General features: G+C 38.8%; 1 long non-coding RNA gene across 1 annotated transcript; it reads right to left on the bottom strand.

The window, feature by feature from the left end:
• Positions 1–6,791: 6,791 nt before the first annotated feature.
• Positions 6,792–26,265, bottom strand: LOC107974116 (uncharacterized). Its single transcript, XR_001716663.2, has 3 exons — positions 26,079–26,265; positions 8,510–8,739; positions 6,792–7,545 (listed from the first exon to the last, which is right to left on the bottom strand). It is a non-coding gene; the product is annotated as an uncharacterized LOC107974116 (long non-coding RNA).
• Between the last annotated feature and the right edge of the window lie 282 nt (positions 26,266–26,547).

Here is a 26,547-nt window from a genome sequence, read left to right as displayed (position 1 = left end):
GACTCCTCCCTAACTCATTTTATGAGGCCAGCGTCATCCTAATACCAAAACCTGGCAGAGACACAGTTACAATCATCTGATCGTTGACAAACCTGACAGAAATAAGCAAGGGGGAAAGGATAGCCTATTTAATAAATGGTGTTGGGAAAACTGGCTAGTCATATGCAGAAAACTGAAACTGGACCCCTTCCTTATACCTTACACAAAAATTAACTGAAGACGGTTTAAAGGCTTAAATGTAAGACCTGAAACCACAAAAACCCTAGAAGAAAACCTAGACAATACCATTCAGGATGTAGGCATGGGCAAGGACTTTATGACTAAAACACCAAAAGCCATGGCAAAAATAAAGCCTAAATTGACAAATGGGATCTAATTAAACTAAAGAGCTTCTGCACAAAAAAAGAAACTATCATCAGAGTGAATAGGCAACCTATAGAATGGGAGAAAATTTTTGCAATCTATCCATCTGACAAAGGGCTAATATCCAGAATCTACAAAAAACTTACACAAATGTACAAGAAAAAAACAACCTCATCAAAATTGGGTGAAGGATATGAACAGACACTTCTGAAAAGAAGACATTTATGTGGCCAACAAACATGAAAAAAAGCTCATCATAGGCTGTGCATGGTGGCTCACACCTGTAATCCTATCACTTTGGGAGGCCAAGGCAGTCAGATCATCTGAGGTTGGGAGTTCAAGACCAACCTGACCAACATGGAGAAACCCCATCTCTACTAAAAATACAAAATTAGCTGGGCGTGGTGGCACATGCCTGTAATGCCAGCTACTTGGGAGGCTGAGGCAAGAGAATTGCTTGAACCCAGGAGGTGGAGGTTGTGGTGAGCCAAGATCGTGCTATTGCACTCCAGCCTGGGCAACAAGAGCAAAACTCCATCTACGGGGAAAAAAAAAAAAAGCTCATCATCACTGGTCATTAGAGAAATGCAAATCAAAACCACAATGAGATACCATCTCATGCCAGTTAGAATGGCAATCATTAAAAAGTCAGGAAACAACAGATGCTGGAGAGGATGTGGAGAAATAGGAACACTTTTACACTGTTGGTGGGAGTGTAAATTAGTTCAATCATTGTGGAAGACAGTGTGGCCAGTTTTCAAGGATCTAGAACCAGAAATACCATTTGACCCAGCAATGCAATTACAGGGTATATACCCAAAGGATTATAAATCATTCTACTATAAAGATACATGCACACGTATATTTATTGCAGCACTGTTCACAATAGTGAAGACTTGGAACCAACCCAAATGCCCATCAATGATAGACTGGATAAAGAAAATGTGGCACATATACACCATGGAATACTATGCAGTCGTAAAAAGGATGAGTTCACGTCCTTTGCAGGGACGTGGATGAAGCTGGAAACCCTCATTCTCAGCAGACTAACACAGGAACAGAAAACCAAACACCACATGTCCTCACTCATAAGTGGGAGTTGAACAATGAGAACACGTGGACACAGGGAGGGGAACGTCACACACCGGGGCCTGTCAGGGAGTAGGTGGCTAAGGGAGGGATAGCATTAGGAGAAATACCTGGCTGGTTGCAGTGGCTCATGCCTGTAACCCCAACACTTTGGGTGGCCAAGGTGGACGGATCACCTGAGGTCAAGAGTTCAAGACCAGCCTGAACAACATGGCAAAACCCCGTCTCTACTAAAAATACAAAAATTATCCCAGCATGGTGGCAGGAGCCTGTAATCCCAGCTATGTGAGAGGCTGACGTGGGAGAATCGCTTGAACCTGGGAGGCAGAGGTTGCAGTGAGCCGAGATTGCACACTGCACTCCAGCCTGGGCAACAAGAGCAAAACTCCATCTCAAAAAAGAAAGAAAGAAAAAAAGAAATACCTAATGTAGATGATGGATTGATGGGTGCAGCAAACTACCATGGCATGTGTATACCTATGTAACAAACCTGCACGTTCTGCACATGTATCCCAGAACTTAAAGTATAATAATAATTTTTTAAAAAAAGATTATCAAGCTGCTCCAGAGGTAAAATTAATTTTTATCTACAGGCAATTCACATTCTAATTATTGATTTTGTTGACTTTCTTGCTGAGCATTAGACCTACCCATGTTTTTTGGAATTTGGATTTTCAGGCTCATATTGAAACATTTGGAAGCTTTTAACATTTTTTTCTGCCCTTCCCCCATGCCTTAACCATGAACTCATTCTGTCAGCAGACCTTCAATCAGAAACCAAATCCAACTGTTCCAGCTTGAAATTTTGTCTACAAGGTGATATTGAGGACTCCATAGGTCTAGTCATAGAGCAATTAGGTATTTTGACTCAATTTTTGATTGTGAGATTGTATCTATGCACCCCCTTCTCCTTAGGTCCACAGCTTTCTAAAAGCCACATCTCCAAATACAAGTCATGCAGAGTTTTAATATTTTTTCAGAGCCAGGCATGGTGGCACACCATCTGTAGTCCCCACTATTCAGGAGGCTGAGGCAGGAGGATCACTTGAGGCCAAAAGTTCAAGGCTGCAGTGAGCCATGATTGAACCTGTGAATAGCTTTACACTCCAGCCTGGGTGACAGAGTGAAACCCATCTCTAAAAAATAGATAAATAAATGTAATTTTTTCCAGCCTCACTCCTGAGAATAGAAGAGTTTTCAAGCTGTAAAACTGGATTCAGTTTCTCTTGGAGCAAGTTTAGTGTCCTCTGCCCCTCAGGAGCTGAAATCCTAACCAGTACTTTATGCTTTCTGGATTTTCCATAAACTTTGTGACTTCAGTCTAGCCACTTTGACATTTTTGTTCTATTTTCATTTAGGAGATGTTTGTCTTATTTTTTATCCTAGACTTATCTTTTTTTTACATTTGATCTATTTTTGTCATGTATTTGGAGCAAAGTGCGTTATCGAAGCTTAAACTCAGTGAGCTGTCTTGCCTATAAGTTGTGCCCCCATACTCTGCTTTCTCTGTCATTTACATCAAATGCTGATCTCATTTGTGCTTTGTATTTTGTCTCCCCCGTCTTCTTGAGGACTTTACTCCTACAATTATTCCCCTTTCCCTGAGTCATTCATTTCTTCTCTCCTAAACCACTCCCATTATTATACTAATAGGTTGAAATATTATTCTTTTTATAAAATGAAACAAAATTCTCCTGAGATTTTACATTCTCCTCCAGCTACTTCCCATTTTTCTGTTCCTCTGCTCTTCTTTCTATCAAAACTCCTGAAAGAGTTCTCTATACTGTATTCACTGTCTTCACTTTCTCACTCCTCATTCTTCCCTCAACTCACAGTCATTCATCTTTGAGTCTCCATTACAAAGGCAATGCTTTGCTCATGTGAAGTTTTAGTTGCCAAGTGTGCATCCAAGCACAGTAAGTGGTCTTGAGGCTTGGAGAAGAGTGCAGGGCTGGAAATATGAATATGGGACTCTTTGATATATTGATGTTATGGCAGAAACTACTAGGTACTTACCAAATATTCTTTTTCCTCTTCCCCCTTAGAACTTCACATTTAGGCTGGGAGCAGTGGCTCACACCTGTAATCGCAACACTTTGGGATGCCGAGGTGGGAGGATCACGAGATCAAGAGATTGAGACCATCCTGGCCAACATGGTGAAACCCTGTCTCAACTAAAAATACAAAAATCAGCTGGATGTGGTGGTGCGTGCCTGTAGTCCTAGACTTGAGAATATAAGCCACGTGCTAAGATGATGGAACAGAAAGTCAGAAGCAGCCTGAGTTTCTGATGACCTTGTGAATATGCCATATCAGCTGTGGATGGCCTCCTTCTGACTCCTAATATGGAAGAGAATGGACTATTTTGTGTCAAAGCTGCTGTAATTGGATCTTTGTTATCAGCAGTTGAGCAAAATTTCTTAGGGAACAGATGATATTTAAAGTCATGGAACTGGATGAGATCACTTGGGAAGTGAATGGAGGTAGAGGAGAGTAGAGGACCATGCCAGAGCCTATGGAATTCTAGCATGCTAATGTTCAGGAAGAGGAAGAGGATACAGAAAGAGATCAGCCATGAAGGATCAACTAAGTAACAGGACAACCAGCCTCTGTGGTGTCTTGGAAGCAAGTGAAGAAAATGTTTGCCAAATGCTGCCCATAGGCCAAATTAGAGGAGAACTGAGAAGCGGCCATTGGATTTAGCAACATGGAGGTCACTGGTTACCCTGATGAGAGCAAGTTCAGGGGCAGGTGGGGAAAAGCCTGATTTGAATGGGTATAAGAGACTGGAAGAAGAAGACAGAAAGTATAAGCAACTTTTTCAAGTAATTTTTGCTGCAGAGGAGGGCAGAGACACAGGGCAGTAGCTGGAGAAGTAGGCTCAAAAGAAGTTGTATTGGCTGGGCATGGTGGCTCACACCTGTAATCCAGCAGTTTGAGAGGCCGAGGTGGACAGATCACTTGAGGTCAAGAGTTCGAGACCAGGTCAACATGGCAAAACCTTGTCTTTGCTAAAAATACAAAAATTAGCTGGGCATGATGGCACGCACCTGTAGTCCCAGCTACTTAGGAGGCTAAGGCAGGAGAATTGCTTGAACCCAGGAGGCAAAGATTGCAGTGAGCCAAGGTCACACCACTACACTCTAGTCTGGGCAACAGAGTGACACTCTGTCTCAAAAAAAAAAAAAAGAGTCATATTTGTTTAAGATTAGAAAAACAATAGTATATTTGATGCTTGTAGGAATGATATAATTTAATAATGCACAAATGAGAAGGTAGAATTGGTGGTGTGATATCTTTGTTTAAGTCAAGTTGCTCCCTGAGTTTCACTCAAATAATCACTTTATTATGTTTCCATAACTAACTACCACATAGCTAACTTTTCCTGGTTCTTTTTCATTTGTGTAATTTTTCTAAAAATCAATGCAATGACTTAAAATGGCATAAATATAGAAAAGAATTTTAAAGAGAATGCTTGATTCTAAAAAACAATTAAATATATTCTAATTTAATCTTATTTATATTACATCATTTAGATTCTAAGTGCTTCAAATACTTAGATTCTAAGTGCTTCAAATTTCTAAGTGCTTCAAATATCTCCAATTTATTAGGAGAAAGTATAGATTGAAGAAAAAAAGAACAAAAAAGTACAGTAATTTTGTTTTTTATACATTTGTATCTAAGGATAAGAACTTTAATCTACAATGTATGAGGCATGATGTGGGGGTTATCTTTCCCGTCCATCCAGGAATTTATAACAAAAACAAATACATACGATTTTAAAATAACATTACTTGCTTCAAAAAGTGTTTAAAGTGTTAGTCAATATTAAATCAGGACAGACATGAATACAATGTGAATGTTGAGCCTTAGTGTTTATAATGTTCTATAGAAACTGGAAATGTATAAAGACCAGAGGGTGGATTCTTTAACATGATACCTATAGGCTCTCCAGGAAGGAACTATGGTGACCCCTGCTGGGAGGATGAAGCTCTCCATATAGGGCCAGGCTTAGAGTAAATGAGAAGGTCACAAATTAGAAAACTTAAGAACATGAGGATTTAACATGAGGAAGGAAAAAGAATACCAGATAAAGTGATCATGCATGGACAGGCTGAAGTAGCTGGTCTTCAGTAAAAATCAGAGCAAGGGCAGGATGAAGAGTCATAGCATGAAAAGAAAGAACTGTAACAGACGATACACAGTATCGTAACAGAACTGTAACAGACGATACACGATATGTGTAAATTAAAATGGAGCTTTGGACTCCAGACCCCTTTTAAAGGGGATCTTTGAATGCTGTAAGTGTTCCCAAACCCCACATAGGTCAAAACTCCCTGCTAGGAGAAGGCAATATTCTCTCAGATGTGCAAGTGGTCAATCTTGATACACAAAAACTCTTGAGAGATTCATCATAATTTCAGAGAAACATTGGGATTTAAAAAAAAGTCTGGAGAGAGAGGAGGAAATGGCAAAGGGAAAGATGAGTTTTTTCCAGGGGCCGTCAGTGTCCCTTTGCACCACAGTTTAGAAATTGCTGCTCCAAGTTATTTTAATTATTTCCTGTCTCACTTCAGACAATTATACTTAATAGATGAAGGTGAAAGTGAAGAGATAGATTAGTATCAGAAGATTAAAGCCTTATTGATAGATGAGGTTGTTAGCCCTTGGTTTATAAGCCAGAGAACTAATGGGTGACTTCTAGAGGATCCACAAACCTGGGGAAAATATACTTTTTTTGTACGTCTTCCCCAATATTTAAAACTATAGTTGGGGGAGAAAAACTTTTTGTATAACATATTTTTATGAAAGCATTGTTTCATAATAAATAAGTAAAAAGCAGTATGCAAAATTACAGTTTGGTGCATTATTGGTGTCATTGGCCTGTTATAATATTTACCAGGCCATTCTTTGACATGAATTGAAAATGAAACATATTATGATTATGAACATCTGTTTATACCTTAATATCAGTTTAGGCTAGGATATATCACCAAAAAAAAAGAATCCCTCTCTTTTTTTTTTGAGACCGAGTCTCGCTCTGTCGCCCAGGCTGGAGTGCAGTGGCGCAATCTCAGCTCACTGCACCCGCCTCCAGGTTCAAGCGATTCTCCTGCCTCAGGCTCCCCAGTAGCTGGGACTACAGGCGCCCACCACCACGCCTGGATAATTTTTTTTCTTTTTAGTAGAGATGGGGTTTCACCGTGTTAGTTAGGATGGTCTCAACCTCCTGACCTCATGATCACCCGCCTTGGCCTCTCAAAGTGCTGGGATTACAGGCATGAGCTACTGTGCCCAGCAAAAATCTCGCTTTTTTTTTTTTTTTTTTTTTTTTTTCTTGAGACGGAGCCTCACTCTGTCGCCCAGGTTGGAGTGCAGTGGCACAATCTCGGCTCACTGCAAGCTCCGCCTTCCGGGTTCACGCCATTCTCCTGCCTCAGCCTCCCAAGTAGCTGGGACTACAGGCGCCTGCCACCACGCCCGGCTGATTTTTTGTATTTTTAGTAGAGACGGGGTTTCACCGTGTTAGCCAGGATGGTCTCGATCTCCTTACCTCGTGATCCGTCTGCCTCGGCCTCCCAAAGTGCTGGGATTACAGGCATGGGTCACCGCGCCTGGCCAAGAATCTCTCTTTATCTCTGTCTCCCCCCTTGGATTTTGCTTGCATTGTGGAACATATTACCTATGGAAGCAGGGACCGAACAAAGCTGAAGTGATCCCTTACATCCTGAAAATACACTGCACAGTCTGCCTCTTTTGCTTTAGTAAAAGGGTCAATTGGAAAGCACTAAAAACTTGGATTTTCTCCAACACAAAGATGTATTGTCTTGAGTCATCCTGCAAGATCGCTTGCTACACGACTAAATAAAAGACCTTGCTGAAGCAAAATGTCCTGGAAATGGTTATGCTGATTTGTAATTTGAAGGAAAATTTAAAAAGTAAAACAATGCTTCTGTCAAATCTTCTCATCCATTCCAGAATCACTAAAATCTATTCCAATATTTTGAAGCAGATCATGAAGGAATCGCTATTTCTCTTCATCATGAAAGTATTGACATCTGTTGGCAGAGCCAGGTCCAGTTCCCACGTTATCTGCACAAGAACAGCATCAAATGAGGATTTCTATTTTGGGAGCACTTTTAGAAAGTTCAAAGGCCTCCTATGGTGTTGAAATTGTAAAAACTTTATTGGCCAAACAAAATTTCCACTCAAAGAAACATTGATACTATGCATGCTTGGAGAACTAGCAATGAGATTCATTCCATTCTAGATTGTCTTGCATTAGTGTCAAAGGTAAATCCCAAATAAAATTTTGCTTGCAACCACAAAGTCATCAACCTATTTAGCTTCAGAGCCTTGCATTTCTGTCTTTTCAAGAAGTTTTCTTAGAAAAGCAGATTATGAAGTTTTCTTTTGCTATATGGAAATTCATCAGCTGTCTGGAAGTTAAGTCTAATAGAACTTAATTGAACTTGGGGTAAGTAACTCTTTGATAACTTCTACTTAGTCTTAAGATTGCAGATTAAACAATGTTTTCTTATTGGTTAAGTCTTCATTATTTTTTCTCACAGAACAATATACCTTTTCTCCACAGCAACTTTACATGTGTGTTTATGACTATTTGATTAATATCTGTCTTCCCCATTAGACTGAGGGCTCGATGAGGCCAGGCACTGATTCTATTTTAGCTGATCATTGTATCTCTGGCACACAGCACAATGCTGAGCACATAGTGGGTGCTCAGTAAATACTTAGAAATATATGAATGAATGAACAGAAGAACGAACAGCAAGGAAGAGATTTTTTCATAGTCTTCCAGATATATGTGGCCATTTGAACAACTAAAAAATGCAGATGCCCCTATTATAAGGTTTTATCTGAATTAAGCTAATTCCTACAATAATCCTATCAAATAGGTACTGTTTTACTCACTGATGAAGAAACAGGCAAGTCACTTGCTTAAATTACCATGGTTAGCAAGGGGGTGGAGCAAAGCTTTTAACCTTGGTAGTCTAAATTTGGAGCCCATACTCCTAACTACAGGTCTCATACTCACCATTATGGAGTTGTTGGAAAACCGCACTTTGGAGGAAGTACCTCTCTGGATGTGAATATTCGAGGTAAGCAACTGTAGAAACTTTCCAGATCTGGGGGAAATTCTTCTGGCAGCTAGAGTCTGTAGTGGCCATCTCTCTGTGGGAAGAAACTGCAGCACTTGGAAACACTGCAAAACTCTGCTCAAAATACCATGTAGACAGTGCCAGTAACAAAGATGTTCTCAATGATCTGGGGGAAAAAAAAAAGGCACAAATAGAATCTAACTCATAAACTGTTTGAGACTTCTGGTATTTTTTGATACAATCCTTACTTGAAAAAGCAAGCAAGCAATGGGAATTTTGATTCCATCTGCAATTACTCACCCTTGGAAGTCAGAGATTTCATAACTTTCTATCATTAGTGTTAGAGTTGACATCTGTGGAATGTCAAAGTTGAAAAAGTTGGCATGTTAACCTGCCAGTGACCGCTCCAAAAGTTGTTCTTATTGAAGTTAAAAAAAAAAAAAAAAATCCATGTACTTTTGGAATGTCCTTATTAACAGAAATTTCCTATTGAATTTCTTTTTTTTAAATTTTAAATACACAATTTGGATTTATTTTTTAAGTTGTTACATATTGGCCACTTTTTTTCTGAGAATATAAGTGAAAAAATCAAATTCATTATTTACTAAAATATTATCTGTCTCTGAGGAGGCAAAATATTGTACATAAATTTGTGTGAGTACTTACATGCACATCTTAAAATCTGTGACCCCAAAGGAATTAAGAACCACCAATCTCTCTCTCTGTTTTTTGTTTGTTTGTTTGTTTTTGTTTTTTTGAGACAGAGTCTTGGTCTGTCACCCAGGATGGAGGGTAGTGGTGCCATCTCAGCTCACTGCAACCTCCACCTCCCGGATTCAAGCGATTCTCCAGTCTCAGCCTCCCAAGTAGCTGGGACCACCATGCCTGGCTAATTTTTTGGCATTTTGAGTAGAGACGGGGTTTCACCATGTTGCCCAGGCTGGTCTTGAACTCCTGGCCTCAAGTGATCTGCCTGCTTTGGCCTCCCAAAGTGCTGGAATTACAGGCATAAGCCATTGCACCAGGCCTTCTTCTTCTTTTTTTTTTTTTTTTATGTATAACAAATAGAATTTATTTCTCACAGTTGTGGATGCTGGGAAGTCCAAGGTCAAGGTGCCAGGAGGTTCTGTGTCTGGTGAAGTCAGCTCTCTGCTTCATAGGTGGTGCTCTGTTGTTGCATACTCACATGGTGGGAGGAAGACAGGCAAGAGGGCCTGACTAGTTCTCTCCACCCCCAAGGTCACTAATGAGAGCTCCACCCTCATGACCTAATCAGCTTCTACAGGCCCTCTATACCTAATTCCATTGCACTGGGTATTTAAGTTTCAACATGAATTTTGAGGGGGACATAAGCTTTCAAACCATAGCGCCTCCCTAATGAATAAGTTTCTTGTATGTATTTTATTTTTTCTTCCAGTGCAAGTATTTCTGTTTCTATGAGCTCTCTAAATAGTGATTCAGGGACTCAGATTTCATCCATCTTTGACCTTTTCATCTTCAACATATGATTCCTAACATCATAATAGTAAAGTTTGCCTTCATTCCAGCCAATTTAAAGAGGAAAAGAGCATGGATGATCAAACATGCAGTTTTTCATGAGCTGAGCTTGAAAGAGGGATAAACCCTTTATACTCACCTCCCATTGGTCAATTCAGTCTCAATGTGTCACCTACATACAAGGGGATGGGAAATGTGGCTCCTGGATGAGTGTTCGCTTCCTAGAATAATCTTACATTAGGAAAGTATAGAAAGAAAATTTTGAGAACCACTAGTCTCTAGATTGAAACCATGTATTATGACTTTCTAGAAGTGAGTAGTTTAAGGCATTAATGTATAAGGAGAACAGGGTATTGTTGGAAGTCTGTACATGGATATTCTCTGTATGCTTCTCCAGACCCACTATCTATTCTTTCTGGCTCTTCTTTGAACCTCTGGTGACTGAGCTGTGCAGAATGCATCATGGATCCCCTGTCTTCTGGCTTCCAGTTGGTTCCAGAAGTCAACAGGCAGGAGCAGAGGCCTGGCTAGCTTCCTGCAGGTCTACAGTATGGCAATAGTTGTGTGCCCCCACTAAGACCCTACTTTTGTCTGGCACATTCAGCCTTTGCCAGCTTCCAATTGCCAGTCCCTCATATTGCCCCCTTAGCCCTTAGATTTATTTGACTCATGGTTCTGCAGACTGGGAAGTCCAAAAGCATGGTGCTCTAGCATCTGCCAAGGGTCACCCCACAGTGGAAGGCAGAATGACAAGGAAGCATACAAGGCAGAGAGAAAATCAAGCCAAACTCATCTGCTTATCAGGAGACCACTCCCAAGATAATGGCATTAATCTTTCACCTCTTAGAGGCCCCACTTCTGAATACTGTTACAAAGGCAATTAAGTTTCCAACACATGAAATTTTGGGGGACACATTAAAACCATAACATAGGCATATGTCAAAATGCATCTAAATGGGGGTTCCATTCCAAGATGGTTGAATAGGAACACCTCCGGTCTGCAGCTCCCAACACGATTGATGCAGAAGACAGGTGATTTCTACATTTCCAACTGTGCTCTGAAGAGAGCAGTGGTTCTCCCAGCATGGCCTTTGAGGTCTGAGAACAGACAGACTGTCCCCAAGTGGGTCCCTGAACCCCGTGTAGCCTAACTGGGAGACACTTTACAGTAGGAGCCAATGGGCACCTCATACAGACAGGTGCCCTTCTGGGACGAAGCTTCCAGAGGAAAGATCAGGCAGCAATATTTGCTGTTCTGCAATATTTGCCATTCTGCAGCCTCTGCTGGTGACACCCAGGCAAACAGAGCCTGGAGTGGACCTCCAGCAAATTCCAGCAGACCTGCAGCTGAGGGACCTGACTGGTAGAAGGAAAACTAACAAACAGAAAGGAATAGCATCAACATCAACAAAAAGGACATCCACACCAAAACCCCATCTGTAGGTCACCAACATCAAAGGCCAAAGGTAGATAAAACCACAAAGATGGGGAGAAACCAGAGCAGAAAAGCTGAAAATTCTAAAAACCAGAGCCTCTTCTCCTCCAAAGGATCACAGCTCCTCGCCAGCAATGGAACAAAGCTGGATGAGAATGACTTTGATGAGTGGACAGAAGTAGGCTTCAGAAGGTCAGTAATTACAAACTTCTCCAAGCTAAAGGAGCATGTTCTAACCCATTACAAGGAAGCTAAAAACCTTGAAAAAAGGTTAGACGAATGGCTAACTAAAATAAACCGTGTAGAGAAGACCTTAAATGACCTGATGGAGCTGAAAACCATGACACGAGAAATTTGTCATGCATGCACAAGCTTCAATAGCCGATTCAATCAAATGGAAGAAAGGGTATCAGTGATTGAAGATCAAATGAATGAAATAAAGTGAGAAGACAAGGTTAGAGAAAAAAGAGTAAAAAGAAATGAACAAAGCCTCCGAGAAATATGGGACTATATGAAAAGACCAAATCTACATTTGATTGGTGTACCTGAAAGTGCTGGGGAGAATGGAACCAAGTTGGAAAACACTCTTCAGGATATTATCCAGGAGAACTTCCCCAACCTAGCAAGGCAGGCCAACATTCAAATTCAGGAAATACAGAGGAACATCACAAAGATACTCCTTGAGAAGAACAACCCCAAGACACATAATTGTCAGATTCACCAAAGTTGAAATGAAGGAAAAAATTTTAAGGGCAGCCAGAGAGAAAGGCCGGGTTACCCACAAAGGGAAGCCCATCAGACTAACAGCGGATTTATTCACAGAAACCCTACAAGCCAGAAGAGAGTGGAGGCCAATATGCAACATTACGAAAAGAATTTTCAACCCAGAATTTCATATCCAGCCAAACTTAGCTTCATAAGTGAAGGAGAAATAAAATCCTTTACAGACAAGCAAATGCTGAGAGATTTTGTCACCACCAGGCCTGCCTTACAAGAGCTCCTGAAGGAAGCACTAAACATGGAAAGGAACAACTGGTACCAGCCACTGCAAAAACATGCCAAATTGTAAAGACCATCGATGCTAAGAAGAAACTGCATCAATTAATGGGCAAAATAACCAGCTAACATCATAATGACAAATCAAATTCACACATAACAATATTAACCTTAAATGTAAATGGGCTAAATGCCCCAATTAAAAGACACAGACTGGTAAATTGTATCGAGAGTCAAGACCCATCAGTGTACTGTATTCAGGAGACCCATCTTATATGCAGAGACACACATAGGCTCAAAATAAAGAGATGGAGGAATATTTACCAAGCAAATAGAAAGCACAAAAAGCAAGGGTTGCAATCCTAGTCTCTGATAAAACAGGCTTTAAACCAACAAAGATCAAAGGAGACAAAGAAGACCATTACATAATGATAAAGGGATCAATTCAACAAGAAGAGCTAACTATGCTAAATATATATGCACCCAATACGGGAGCACCCAGATTCATAAAGCAAGTCCTTAGAGACCTACAAAGAGACTTAGACTCCCACACAATAATAATGGGAGAATTTAACATCCCACTGTCAATATTAGACAGATCAACGAGACAGAAAGTTAACAAGGATATTCAGGACTTGAACTCAGTTCTGCACCAAGCAGACCTAATAGACATCTACAGAACTCTCTATCCCAAATCAACAGCACCACATCTCACTTATTCTAAAATTGACCACATAATTGGAAGTAAAGCACTCTTCAGCAAATGTAAAGAACAGAAATCACAACAAACTGTCTCTTAGATCACAGTGCAATCAAATTAGAACGCAGGATTAAGAAACTCACTCAAAACCACACAACTACATGGAAACTGAACAACCTGCTTCTGAATGACTACTGGGTAAATAAGGAAATGAAGGCAGAAACAAAGATGTTCTTTGAAACTAATGAGAACAAAGACACAACGTACCAGAATCTCTGGGATACATTTAAAGCAGTGTGTAGAGGGAAATTTATAGCACTAAATGCCGACAAGAGAAAGCAGGAAAGATCTAGAATTGACACCCTAACATCACAATTAAAAGAACTAGAGAAGCAAGAGCAAACAAATTCAAAAGGTAGCGGAACAGAAGAAATAACTAAGATCAGAGCAGAACTGAAGGAGATAGAGACACGAAAAAACCTTCAAAAAAATCAATGAGTCCAGGAGCTGGTTTTTTGAAAAAATCAACAAAATTGATAGATGGCTAGCAAGACTAATAAAGAAGAGAAGAGAGAAGAATCAAACAGAAGCAATAAGAGATGATAAAGGGGATAACACCACCGATCCCACAGAAACACAAACTACCATCACAGAATACTACAAACACCTCTACACAAATAAACTAGAAAATCTAGAAGAAATGGATAAATTCCAGGACACATACACCCTCCCAAGACTAAACCAGGAAGAAGTTGAATCTCTGAATAGACCAATAACAGGTTATGAAATTGAGGCAATAATTAATAGCCTACCAACCAGAAAAAATCCAGGACCAGACAGATTCACAGCTGAATTCTACCAGAGGTACAAAGAGGAGCTGGTACCATTCCTTCTGAAACTATTCCAATCAATAGAAAAAGAGGGAAGCCTCCCTAACTCATTTGATGAGGCCAGCATCATCCTGATACCAAAGTCTGGCAGAGACACAAGAAAAGAAAATTTTAGACCAATATCCCTGATGAACATCAATGCAAAAATCCTCAATAAAATACTGGCAAACCAAATCCAGCAGCACATCAAAAAGCTTATCCACCACGATCAAGTTGCCTTCATCCCTGGGCTGCAAGGCTGGTTCAACATATGCAAATCAATAAACATAATCCATCACATACACAGAACCAACAACAAAACCACATGATTATCTCAATAGATGCAGAAAAGGCCTTCGACAAAATTAAACAGCCCTTCATGCTAAAAACTCTCAATAAACTCGGTATTGATGGAACGTATCTCAAAATAATAAGAACTACTTATGACACACTCACAGCCAATATCATACTGAATGGCCAAAAACTGGAAGCATTCCCTTTGAAAACTGGCACAAGACAATGATGCCCTCTCTCACCACTCCTATTCAACATAGTGTTGTAAGTTCTGGCCAGGGCAATCAGGCAAGAGAAAGAAATAAAGGGTATTCAATCAGGAAAAGAGGAAGTCAAATTGTCCCTGTTTGCAGATGACATGATTGTATATTTAGAAAACCCCACTGTCTCCACCCAAAATCTCCTTAAGCTGATAAGCAACTTCAGCAAAGTCTCAGGATACAAAATCAATGTGCAAAAATCACAAGCATTCCTCTACACCAATAACAAACAAACAGAGAGCCAAATCATGAATGAACTACCATTCACAATTGCTACAAAGAGAACAAAATACCTAGGAATCCATCTTACAAGGGATGGGAAGGACCTCTTCAAGGAGAACTACAAACCACTGCTCGACGAAATAAAAGAGGACGCAAAAAAATGGAAGAACATTCCATGCTCATGGATAGGAAGAATCAATATTGTGAAAATGGCCATACTGCCCAAGATAATTTATAGATTCAATGCCATCCCCATCAAGCTACCAAGGACTTTCTTCACAGAATTGGAAAAAACTACTTTAAAGTTCATATGGAACCAAAAAAGAGCCTGCATTGCCAAGACAATCCTAAACAAAAAGAACAAAGCTGGTGGCATCACGCTACCTGACTTCAAATTATACTACAAGGTGATAGTAGCAAAAACAGCATGGTACTGGTACCAAAACAGATATATAGACCAATGGAACAGAACAGAGGCCTCAGAAATAACACCACACATCTACAACCATCTGATCTTTGACAAACCTGACAAAAACAAGAAATGGGGAAAGGATTCCCTATTTAATAAATGGTGCTGGGAAAACTGGCTAGCCATATGTAGAAAGCTGAGACTGGATCCCTTCCTTACACCTTATACAAAAATTAATTCAAGATGGATTAAAGATTTAAATGTTAGACCTAAAACCATAAAAACCCTAGAAGAAAACCTAGGCAATACCATTCAGGACATAGGCATGGGCAAGGACTTCATGACTAAAACACCAAAAGCAATGGCAACAAAAGCCACAATAGACAAATGAGATCTAATTAAACTAAAGAGCTTCTGCACAGCAAAAGAAACTACCATCTGAGTGAACAGGCAATCTACAGAATGGGAGAAAGTTTTTGCAAACTACCCATCTGACAAAGGGCTAATATCCAGAATCTACAAAGAACTTAAACAAATGTACAAGAAAAAAACAAACAACCCCATCAAAAAGTGGGCAAAGGATATGAACAGATACTCCTCAAAAGAATTCATTTATGCAACCAACAGATACATTACAAAAATGCTCATCATCACTGGTCATTAGAGAAATGCAAATCAAAACCACAATGCGATACCATCTCAAGCCAGTTGGAATGGAAATCATTAAAAAGTCAGGAAACAACAGATGCTGGAGAGCATGTGGAGAAATAGGAAAGCTTTTACACTGTTGGTGAGAGTATAAATTAGTTCAAACATTGTGGAAGACAGTGTGGTGATTCCTCAAGGATCCAGAACTCGAAATACCATTTGACCCAGTGATCTCATTACTGGGTATATACCCAAAGGATTATAAATCATGCTGCTATAAAGACACATGCACACGTATGTTTATTGCGGCGCTATTCACGATAGCAAAGACTTGGAACCAACCCAAATGTCCATCAATGATAGACTGGATTAGGAAAATGTGGCACATACATACCATGGAATACTATGCAGCCATAAAAAAGGATGAGTTCATGTCCTTTACAGGGACATGGATGAAGCTGGAAACCATCATTTTCAGCAAACTATCACAAGAACAGAAAACCAAACACCGCATGTTCTCACTCATAGGTGGGAATTGAACAATGATAACACTTGGACACAGGGCGGGAGACATCAAACACCAGGGCCTGTCGGTGGGTGGGGGGCTGGGGGAGGGATAACATTAGGAGAAATAGTTGATGGGTGCAGCAAACCAACACGACACATGTATACCTATGTAACAAACCTGCAGGTTGTGCACAGGTACCCTGGAAATTAAAGTATTTTTAAAAAATGTATCTAAGTAGACACTTTAAAAATATGCAGTTTATTAAAATATTTTCTGTTATATAATTATATATTATTATAACTGCTTTATTGAAGTATTACCTCAGTTTAAAAAATAGAGATAACAAAAGACACACAATGTTGCAATTTGCTTTTAGGCAACTTATATGTTTTTTCTAATGTAAAGTAGGTGACAGGCACAATTAAGGTCAGTTTTACTAAACAAAATGCTCAGGGATAAAAAGAAACTCCCTTGTTGTTCAACAAATGAACGTATTACTAGATTATCTTTCTTTTCATATTTCCATACTGTTATCTACAAAGTTTCTGAAAGATAACCATTGACTTAAGATGGTAAAAATTGATATTATAAATTTAAAAATGAGTTATTGTGTAAGTTTTGTTATCCTTTTCAAGTATTTCTTTAAATTTTTTTTTTAGTTTATACATGTAGGAGGTAAAAGTATAGGTATTTTACATGTGCATAACGTGTAGTGGTAAAGTAGGGGCTTTTAGTGTACACATCAGCCAAATAGTGAACGCTGTACTCAATAGGTAATTTTTCTCCCCTCACTCCCCTTTCGCCCTCCCACCTTTTAGAGTCTCCAGTGTCTATTATTTCAGTCTGTATGTCCCTGTGTGTCTATTGCTTAGTTCTCACTTGTAAGAAAGGACATGCAGTATTTCTGTTTCCGGGTTATTTCACTTAGGATAATAGCCTCCAGTCCCATCCTTGTTACTGCAAAAGACATGATTTTATTCTTTTCTATGGTTGAGTAGTGTTCATACATATATATCACATTTTCTTTATCCATTCCTCTGTTGATGGAGACTTAAGTTGATTCCATGTCTTTGCTGTTGTGAATAGTGCTGCAATAAACGTATGAGTACCGGTATCTTTTTGGTACAATGATTTATTTTTCTTTGGGTGTATACCCAATAATGAGATTGCTAGATAGAATGGTAGTTCTATATTGAGTTCTTTGAGAAATCTGCATACAGTTTTGTATAACAGTTGTACTAATTTACATTCTAACAGTGTACAAGCATTCCCTTTTCTTTCTTTCTTTCTTTCTTTCTTTCTTTCTTTTTCTTTCTTTCTTGCTTTATTTTGAGACAGTCTGTCTCTGTCACCCAGGCTGGAGTGCAGTGACACGATCTTGGCTCAGTACAACCTTTGCCTCCCTGGTACAAGCAATTCTTGTGCCTCAGCCTCCCAAGTAGCTGAGATTACAGGCGTGTGCCACCATGCCTGCCAGGCTGGTCTCGAACACCTGCCCCCAAGTGATCCACCCTTGGCCTCCCAGAGTGCTGGGATTACAGGTGTGAGCCACTGTGCCCGGCCACCTTTTCTTCACATCCTCACTAACATCTGTTGTTTTTTGACTTTTTAAATATAGCCATTCTGACTGGTATGAGATGGTATTGCACTGTGGTTTTAATTTGCATTTCTCTAATGATTAGTGATGTTAAGCATTTTTTCATATGTTTGTTGGTCACTTATATGCCTTCCTTTGGAAAATGTCTGTTCATGTCCTTTGCCCACTTTTTAATAGGATTATTTTTTTTTTCTTGTTGAGTTGTTTGAATTCCTTATAGATTCTGGATATTAGCCCTTATGGATGCATTGTTTGCAAAAAATTTTTTCCCATTCGTAGGTTGTCTGTTATTCAGTTGCTTTTATTTATTTATCTACTTATTTAGTTACTGCTGTGCAGAAGTTTTTTAGTTTAGTTCGTTCCATTTGTCTTTTGAGGACTTAGTCATAAATTTTTGCCTAGGCCAGCATCCAAAAGAGTTTCTCTTCTAGGATTTCTATAGTTTCAGGTATTGGATTTAAGTCTTTAACTGATCTTAAGTTTTATATATGGTGAGAGATAGCAGTCCAGTTTCATTCTTCTGCATATGGCTCTCCAATTTTCCCAGCACCATTTCTTGAATAGAGTGTCCTTTATCCAGTGTAAATTTTGTTGACTTTGTCAAAGATCAGTTGGTTTTAGGTATGTGCCTTTATTTCTGGGTTCTCTATTCTGTTCCACTGATCTATGTGTCTATTTTTATACCAGTCCCATGCTGTTTCAGTTACTATACTCCTGTATAATTTGAAGTTAGCTAATGTAATGCCTTCAGCTTTGTTGTTTTTGCTTAGGGTTGCTTTGGCTATTTGGCTCTTTTTTGGTGTCATGTGATTTTTACAATTGCTTTTTTCTAATTCTGTGAAAAATGACATTGATAATTTGATAGGGATTGTATTAAATCTGTAGATTGCTTTGGGCTTTTTGATCATTTTAACAATATTGATTCTCCTAATCCATGAGCATGGGATATTTTTCCATTTGTTTGTGTCATCTACGATTTCTTTCATCAGTGTTTTGTAGTTCTCCTTATGGAGATCTTTCACCTCCTTGGTTAAATATATTCCTAGGTATTTCATTATTATTTTTAGCTATTATAAATGGAATTGCCTTCTTGATTTGGTCCTCAGCCAAATTGGTATTGGTGTATAGAAATGCTAGTGTTTCTGTACATTAATTTTGTATCCTGAAACTTGACTAAATTTATTTATCAAATCCAAGAGTTTGTGGTGGTATCTTTAGGGTTTTCTAGATATAAAATCATATCATCAGTGAACAGGAATAATTTGACTTTCTCTCTTCCAATTTGGATGCCTTTTATTTCTTTATCTTGCCTGATTGCTCTGGCGAAGACTTCCAGTAGTATGTTGAATAAGAGTGGTGAAAGTGGGCATTCTTGCCTTGTTCCAGTTCTTAGAGGAAGTGCTTTCGACTTTTTCTTATTAAGTGTGATTTTGGCTGTGGGTTTGTCATACACAGCCTTTCTTACGTTCAGGTATGGTAATTTTATGCCTAGTTTGTCAAGGATTTTTATCATGAAGGTATGCTGAATTTTCTCTTTTAAAATTCATTTATCTAATGCGTTTTCTGTGTCTATGGAGATGATCATATGGTTTTGGTCCAAATTCTGTTTATATGATGTATCACATTTATTGATTCCTTTTCAAATATTTAAAAATCTCTAATTGGTTTAATGCAATTTCTGTCTTAGTATTATTTAAAGGGGAAATGGTTATTGATATATTTTTTAAATGCTAATAATTTCAGTGCCCATATTTCAAAGTCAAACAGATCTCAATTTGGATCATCACTTTAATCATAGGTAGAGTCTCCTCTACCTATGATCAATAAAAAAGAAAAAAACGGTTCCTATTTTTTAGGGTTTTCATGAAGAGTAAATGTGGTAATTCATATAATACACTCAACAAATGTTAGTTCCCGCTTGTTCTTCATAAGCATATTTTTCTAGTCCAGTAAATAATCTTCTATATAAATCATAGAATGACAAGTGGGATAGTTTCTGGGAACCTTAGAGGGTCTGATGAGGCCTCCCTGGGAATCTTAGAGGGTCCGATGAGGCCTCAAATTTGAGATAGGTGGCATAAGGGCCCACACATTCAAAGAGAGAAATTAGACACATTCCTTTCAAGGTAGCCACACTGGTCCAGCAACCAGTGCCCACCAAAAGCCTAGCAATTCATTTGATAGCAGATTTCTTTCATGGAATCTGAAGGGTAGAGAATCACTGCAGATACACAGACCCAAGGTACAACCAGATCACAATGCAGTGTACAGTAAGAGTTCTTACAGAAACGTGACACATGTCCCCTGAAATTTGGGAGCACAGAAGCTGGTGCCTGGATGAGCCTGAACACAGGAGGATGTCTTGAGCTGCCAGCAACATCAGGGCCAGCATGCAAAACAGCAGAGGGCCCACAGTCTTACATAGCTGTAAATATTCTGAGTTCCAATTGAACTAGTAACTTCTCATAGCAAAATAGGAATTGCTTTCATGGACCAAAGACAAACATATATATATACCTACAAAATGGAAAAGGAGTTTAAGGTTTTATTATACTTTTCATATTGATGAAACATTGTTTATGTAATTCAAACATATATGGATAAAAATATGTTAAACATGTTACTGCTATCAAACCACGAATCCTTAAGTGGCTGTAGCTGGAGGCAGAAATATTTGAATATGTTATTCAATTCTTTGGAATAAAATTGTGCTCATTTCAGCAGCATATATACTAAACACTGGAATAAAATTATATTTGAAGGTGGGGTACTTACTTCCCTTTATTATAAATAGTATTTGTTCTGTATACAAGTATAGGTAAATAAAACCACAGAGAGTAATATCATTGAACTAATAAACTATTAGTTTAGTTGAATCACATACTTTCTATGATCAAAAGCTATTATCTTTTCCCAAAACAATTAAATACTTCTAGTGCCTTGGGATAGACTGTTACATAAATCAGCCAAAGATAGCCTCTGTATATTAGCCTCAAAATTGGTTGTTTCTCCACTGCAGGCTGAGACCCATTAGCTCAAAAGCCCACTGACACCAAACTTAAATTTTTACACATCCAGTTATTTTAAAAATAGCCTGACCAAGAAAAGTTTAGCTGCTTAGAGCCTGTCTGCTTTGCATACCCCGCAAAATCTCACCCAGCAGCTGTTACCTATTCATAAGACAGGGCCGTGTAGTTATAAGGCCTCAAGCCAAGCTGGGCTCTCTGACCCAGAGACTCTATGTAAGCTTCCTCTCCAATCTCTCTCTCCCTTGTCCTCCTCCCTCACCAGTAAGGCTGTGAGGGACTTCTCCTCTCATGCAACCCTGGCCAAGCACCAACAAACTTGTCACTGCCTCTCTTGTGGACATCCTGTTCCTTGATCAGCCCCATATCCCTCGACCCCCTACATAGACTAATTACAAATTCAGTGAAAAATTATAAGATGCTGCTGATTATGGTTAAGATATAACTATAGAAAAGAAAAAATTTGTGAACTGCATCTAAAATTCATTAATTGTAATCTGAGACTATTAAGAAAAGTTGTGAAATTTTATATGGATTCAAAAGATGTCAATCTGGGATAGGCAAAGAAATATGTCTCAAACTTAAATAAATTCTTCCTATTTCCACATGCATTCAATAGGAATGGACCATCATCTTGATCCTCTCATTTACTAGTTGTGGGAATTTAAACAAGTTTTTCTTTTTGAAGAAAACTCTCTCTGAACTTCCAGTTCTGTTCCAATAAAATGGAATTAGTCGTGCTTATTTGCAATGTTATTGTGGGTTACTGTGAATATTATTTGAGATAACAAGTGCAAGTCACCTGCCACACAACGGGTTTTCAAAGTTCGTTAGCTCTCTACCCTAGATATGATGACAACACGTTTTCTTGAAAAGAAAAACTATCATTAACATATATAGGAAGTATTTCATTGATCTTTACAAACAGTATTTTCAGGAGTAATTTATTAAAGAAAAAGCTAACATTCAAAAGGCAGAGATGGCTCAAGTCACTCGCCTGTGAATAAGGCTATTCTTACTGTTCCCTGTCCTTGCCTTAAAAGAAGTTTTTATAAAACAAGTGAGTTGAAGAGTTTCCTTCCTGCTTTCAGCACTACTGTGGTTTCGTTTGGAAGACAATGTGGTCTAGTGGGAAGACAGAACAAGGATCTTGGAGCCAGCTGATTCCAACACAGTGTAGAGGAGGCTAGCCACAAAGTCACCAACCTGAGACCCCAGGCAAATCCCCTGACCCCCCAAGCCCCAGTCAAACCCATGACAACCAAGTAAAATGTGCTAAAATCTGACTCTCTTTTCCTGAAAGGAAGGCATCTTTTAAAGGAACCAAAGTGCCTTGAGAATTTTTTTAATAGTGTCTTTCAGAAACATGAATTCTGAATGAAGTAGCAAAAAAGTGATAATATGAATGATAATATGTATGATTCCAAATACCGGAATCCATACAGATGGCAATTTCTCCACATCCTTTATTGCTAAATATTTGGCTTAAGCTTCCATTATGCCAACCATGGTAAATGCTGATGTCTGAAGTGTTGATTCAGAAAAATAGGTATAAGGGATTTCTTACATACATGAAAGAACTCCCTTTCAATCCAAACTTTTACAAAATTTGGGCCAAACAATAGTCTCCATTTTGCTTAGAACCTCACATTGAACTTCAGAACATTTTTAAGATTTTTGTTCTAAAAGTATCTAATCGAAGGCAAAGAACTGGAGAATATTTGTTGTAGAAAAAAAAAGGAAGACATCATTTAGTCAGCATGTAGTTGCATAATGAAAGAGGTCTCAGGATGCCTAGCTTCTATATTAATTTATATTTCATTCTAGACCTCAAATAACATTTGGATCAGCTTTTAAATCCATCAAGCTGTCAAAACATACATACACACATCCAACAAGCAAAAATCTCTGTAACACATGCCCAAGGATCTAATGCCACCTAAAGGCAACTGTAGCTAATTGCAAAAACAAAACAAAACAAAAAAAGGATATATGACAAGATATTAAAACTTTTCTCCCTGGATATAAACATAAATGATATGTTCTTAGCTTAATACATTCCTATGTTGCTTACAGACAATACCTACTAAAGTGAGTGACAAATTTAGCATAATCAATTTAAAAATACAAATAGCTACTCAGGGGGGCAAAATGTGTGTGTTTGTGTGTGTATGTGTTCAGTATTACAATAAATCAAATAAATACAATTAAAACTAGGGTAGAGTCTTTTTAAAATTCAATGCTGAATAGCCAAAAGGTGAAAGCAACCCCAGTCTCCATTGAAAGATGAATGGAAAAACAAAATGTGCAATATACATACAATGAAATATTATTCAACCCTAAAAAGGAAGGAAATTCTGACAGATGCCATAACGTGGATAAACCTTGAAGGCAATTAATTAAATAAACCCGTCACAAAAGGAGAGATGTGATTCCACCCATATGAGGTACCTAGAGTAGTTAAATTCATACAGACAGAAAGTAGAAGGGTGTTGCCTGTGGTCGTGGGGAGAGGAGAAAGTTAGTGTTTCATGTGGACAGAGTTTCAGTTTAGGAAGAGGAAAAAGTTCTGGAGATGCATGGTGATGATGGTTGCACAACAATGTGAATACACAATGTCACAGAACTGTACACTTAAAAATGGCTAAAATGGTAAACATTATGTTACCATATGTTTATGGTATATTTTACTACAATAAAAAAATTCAGTGCTGATATGAGAAGGATGAGATGCACTAACATATTGCTAATAGAAGTAAAAAGTGATGCAACATTTCTGCAAAATGTGACAATTATGGAGCAAGAAAATTTTAAATGCTTATATTATTTGATTAATTAATTCTATACCTAGGACTCTAGCCAAAATATATATATAACAGAGATACATTTAAAGAATTATGTCCTAGGATGATCATCAAAGTCTTATTTATAACAGAAAAAAATAGGCCGGGTGCGGTGGCTCCCGCCTGTAATCCCAGCACTTTGGGAGGTAGAGGTGGGTGGATCATGAGGTTGGGAGTTCAAGACCAGCCTGGCCAAGATGGTGGAACCCCATCTCTACTTAAAATACAAAAAAAAAAAAAAAAATTAGCCAGGTGTGGTGGCGGGTGCCTGTAATCCCAGCTACTCAGGAGGCTGAGACAGGAGAATTGCTTGAACCCGGGAGGCAGAGATTGCAGTGAGCCGAGATTGCGCCATTGCACTCCAGCCTGGATGACAGAGCGAGACTCCGCCTCAAAAAAAAAAAAAACCAAAAAAAAAAAACAGAAAAATAGAAAACAATCTACAAATTTTGTAACAGCAGACTATAAAACTAAATTGTAGAAAAGCCATATGGAATTGTTACAATTACAACCATATTTATAAAGAATAGTTAATGACATGCAGCATTAAATGGAAAAAGGAGATTTTTGTATATTTTATCAATATTCTCTAAGTATTTCTCATGGCTAATTGGAACAAGTGTGTACATATATTTAACAATTTGTAACGTGAGGAAAGAGTTGAATTAACTTGCTCTTTGAAATATATCAGGAGGTTATTTTACTAAACTAAAGCCTCAGAACAACCCATGATCACATTATACTAATAGCCAAAACTATATTCTGTTTTAATTTAATGAGAAGTCTGTTGAGAATGTTTGAGAATTTTTAAGGGTTATGTTGAGATATAATTATCTTTTATTTTACAAAAAAAATTGAATTTATTCAAAATTCACATCATATCTACCACTGTAAGAATCCATTGTGAGTGGAAATGTAATAGGCCCTTAACAGATTAAATACAATTTATTTAAAACCATCAACTCTCTCCAGCTACGCTTAGACTTCATTTGAACTTAAATGACATGATACAACTTTTAGATGAACAGAATGCTTGTTCTGTCACAACAAATAAAATAAGCATTTGTCTCTATGCCAAAGATAATGCTTTAAAACGTTAATTGCAAGCCAGATGCACACCTATAATCCCAGCTACTTGGGAGGCTGAGGCAAGAGGGAGGATCACTTGAGCCCAAGTGTTCAAAGCTGTTCTGTGCCATTATCACACCTGTGAATAGTCACCGCACTGCAGCCTAGGCAACACAGTGAGACTTTGTCTCTAAAAGCAAATAATTATAATAAAATAAATGTTGATGGTTTTATTCAATCCAGTAACATTTACCAGTATGATATAGGTATTAGAGCTATAGAAGTGATGGCAACAGAAGGAAGCCAAATGCCCAGGCAGATAGGGGTGGGTCCCCAGTGAAACCACCTTCAAGCCAAAAACAGCCTGAAGGCTGAAAGACGAGACTGCTGGTTACAAATGAAACCCACAACCCAGAGAACTTCTATTTCTGTTTGCCTGCCCTTTCCCAATTGATTCTTTCTGAATAGTGCGTTTTAACCAATCAAATATTGCCTTTCCCAATACTACCTATGGCCTGCACCTCCCCATTCTGATCCCATAAAAGCCCTGGACTCAGCCATATACAGGGCACTTTCCTGTCTTAAGGTAGGAGGACCACCCCCACATCTCCTCTCCCCTGAAAGCTATTTCAACACTCAAGAAAACTCCCTGCCTTGCTCACTTTTCAGTTGTCAACATATTCTCATTCTTCCTGGATGTGAGACAAGAACTCGGGAACTGATGTGCAAGCAAGACTTGGCCCAGACGGGCCAAGTGAGCAGGCCATCTCCTGCAGCAGGTAGCATGCCCTGAGCAAGGCCCAGGCAGGGGCATCACCAGCCAGAGGTCCTTGACTGGCAAAGGGACTGAGAAAAATCCTGCATCAGGAGTTAACACAACAGACAAAAATCCCTACTTTTACAGGATTTACAATCTAGTGAGGAAGAGAGAAAATAAAGGAAATAGATAAGTAAAACAAAAAGTATGTTAGATTATGATAAGTGCTTTGGAAAAAGATAAAACAGAGTAAAAGAATACAGAGTACTAGAGGGGAGTAAGTAATGTGATGAGGAAAAGTGACCTTTGAGGAGGCATGAGAAAATTGAGGGATGTGTGTGTGTTAGCCCATTCTTGCATTGCTATAAAGAAATACCTGATGCCGGGTGCTTTATAACGAAAAGAGGTATAATTGGTCACAGTTCTGCAGGCTTTACCGGAAGCATGGTGCTGGCATCTGCTTCCAGTGAGGCCTCAGGGAGCTTATAATTGTGGCAGAAGGTGACCAGGAGTAAGGCATGTCACATGAAGAGAGCAAGAGAGTCATGGGGGGAAGTACCACACTCTTTCAAACAACCAGACCTCACATGAACTCAGAGTGAGAACTCACTCATCACCAAGGAGATGATGTTAAGCCATTCATGAGGGAATCACCCCAGTAACCCAAACACCTCCAACCAGGCCCCATCTCCAATACTGGGGATTACATTTCAACATGAGATTTGGGAAGACCAATATTCAAACCACTTCACTGGGGATATTTGGGTAAAGGGCGAAGGCATTTCAGGCACACAAAAAGGAGCCTAGTGTGCCTGGGGCAGAATGCACAAGGGAAAGAACAGGGG

This window comes from Pan troglodytes, chromosome 3 (assembly GCF_028858775.2).
Source record: "Pan troglodytes isolate AG18354 chromosome 3, NHGRI_mPanTro3-v2.0_pri, whole genome shotgun sequence".
Lineage (NCBI taxonomy): Eukaryota > Metazoa > Chordata > Mammalia > Primates > Hominidae > Pan > Pan troglodytes.
The sequence above is the reverse complement of the archived record's forward strand: the minus strand, read 5'-3'. Positions and strand labels throughout refer to the sequence as shown.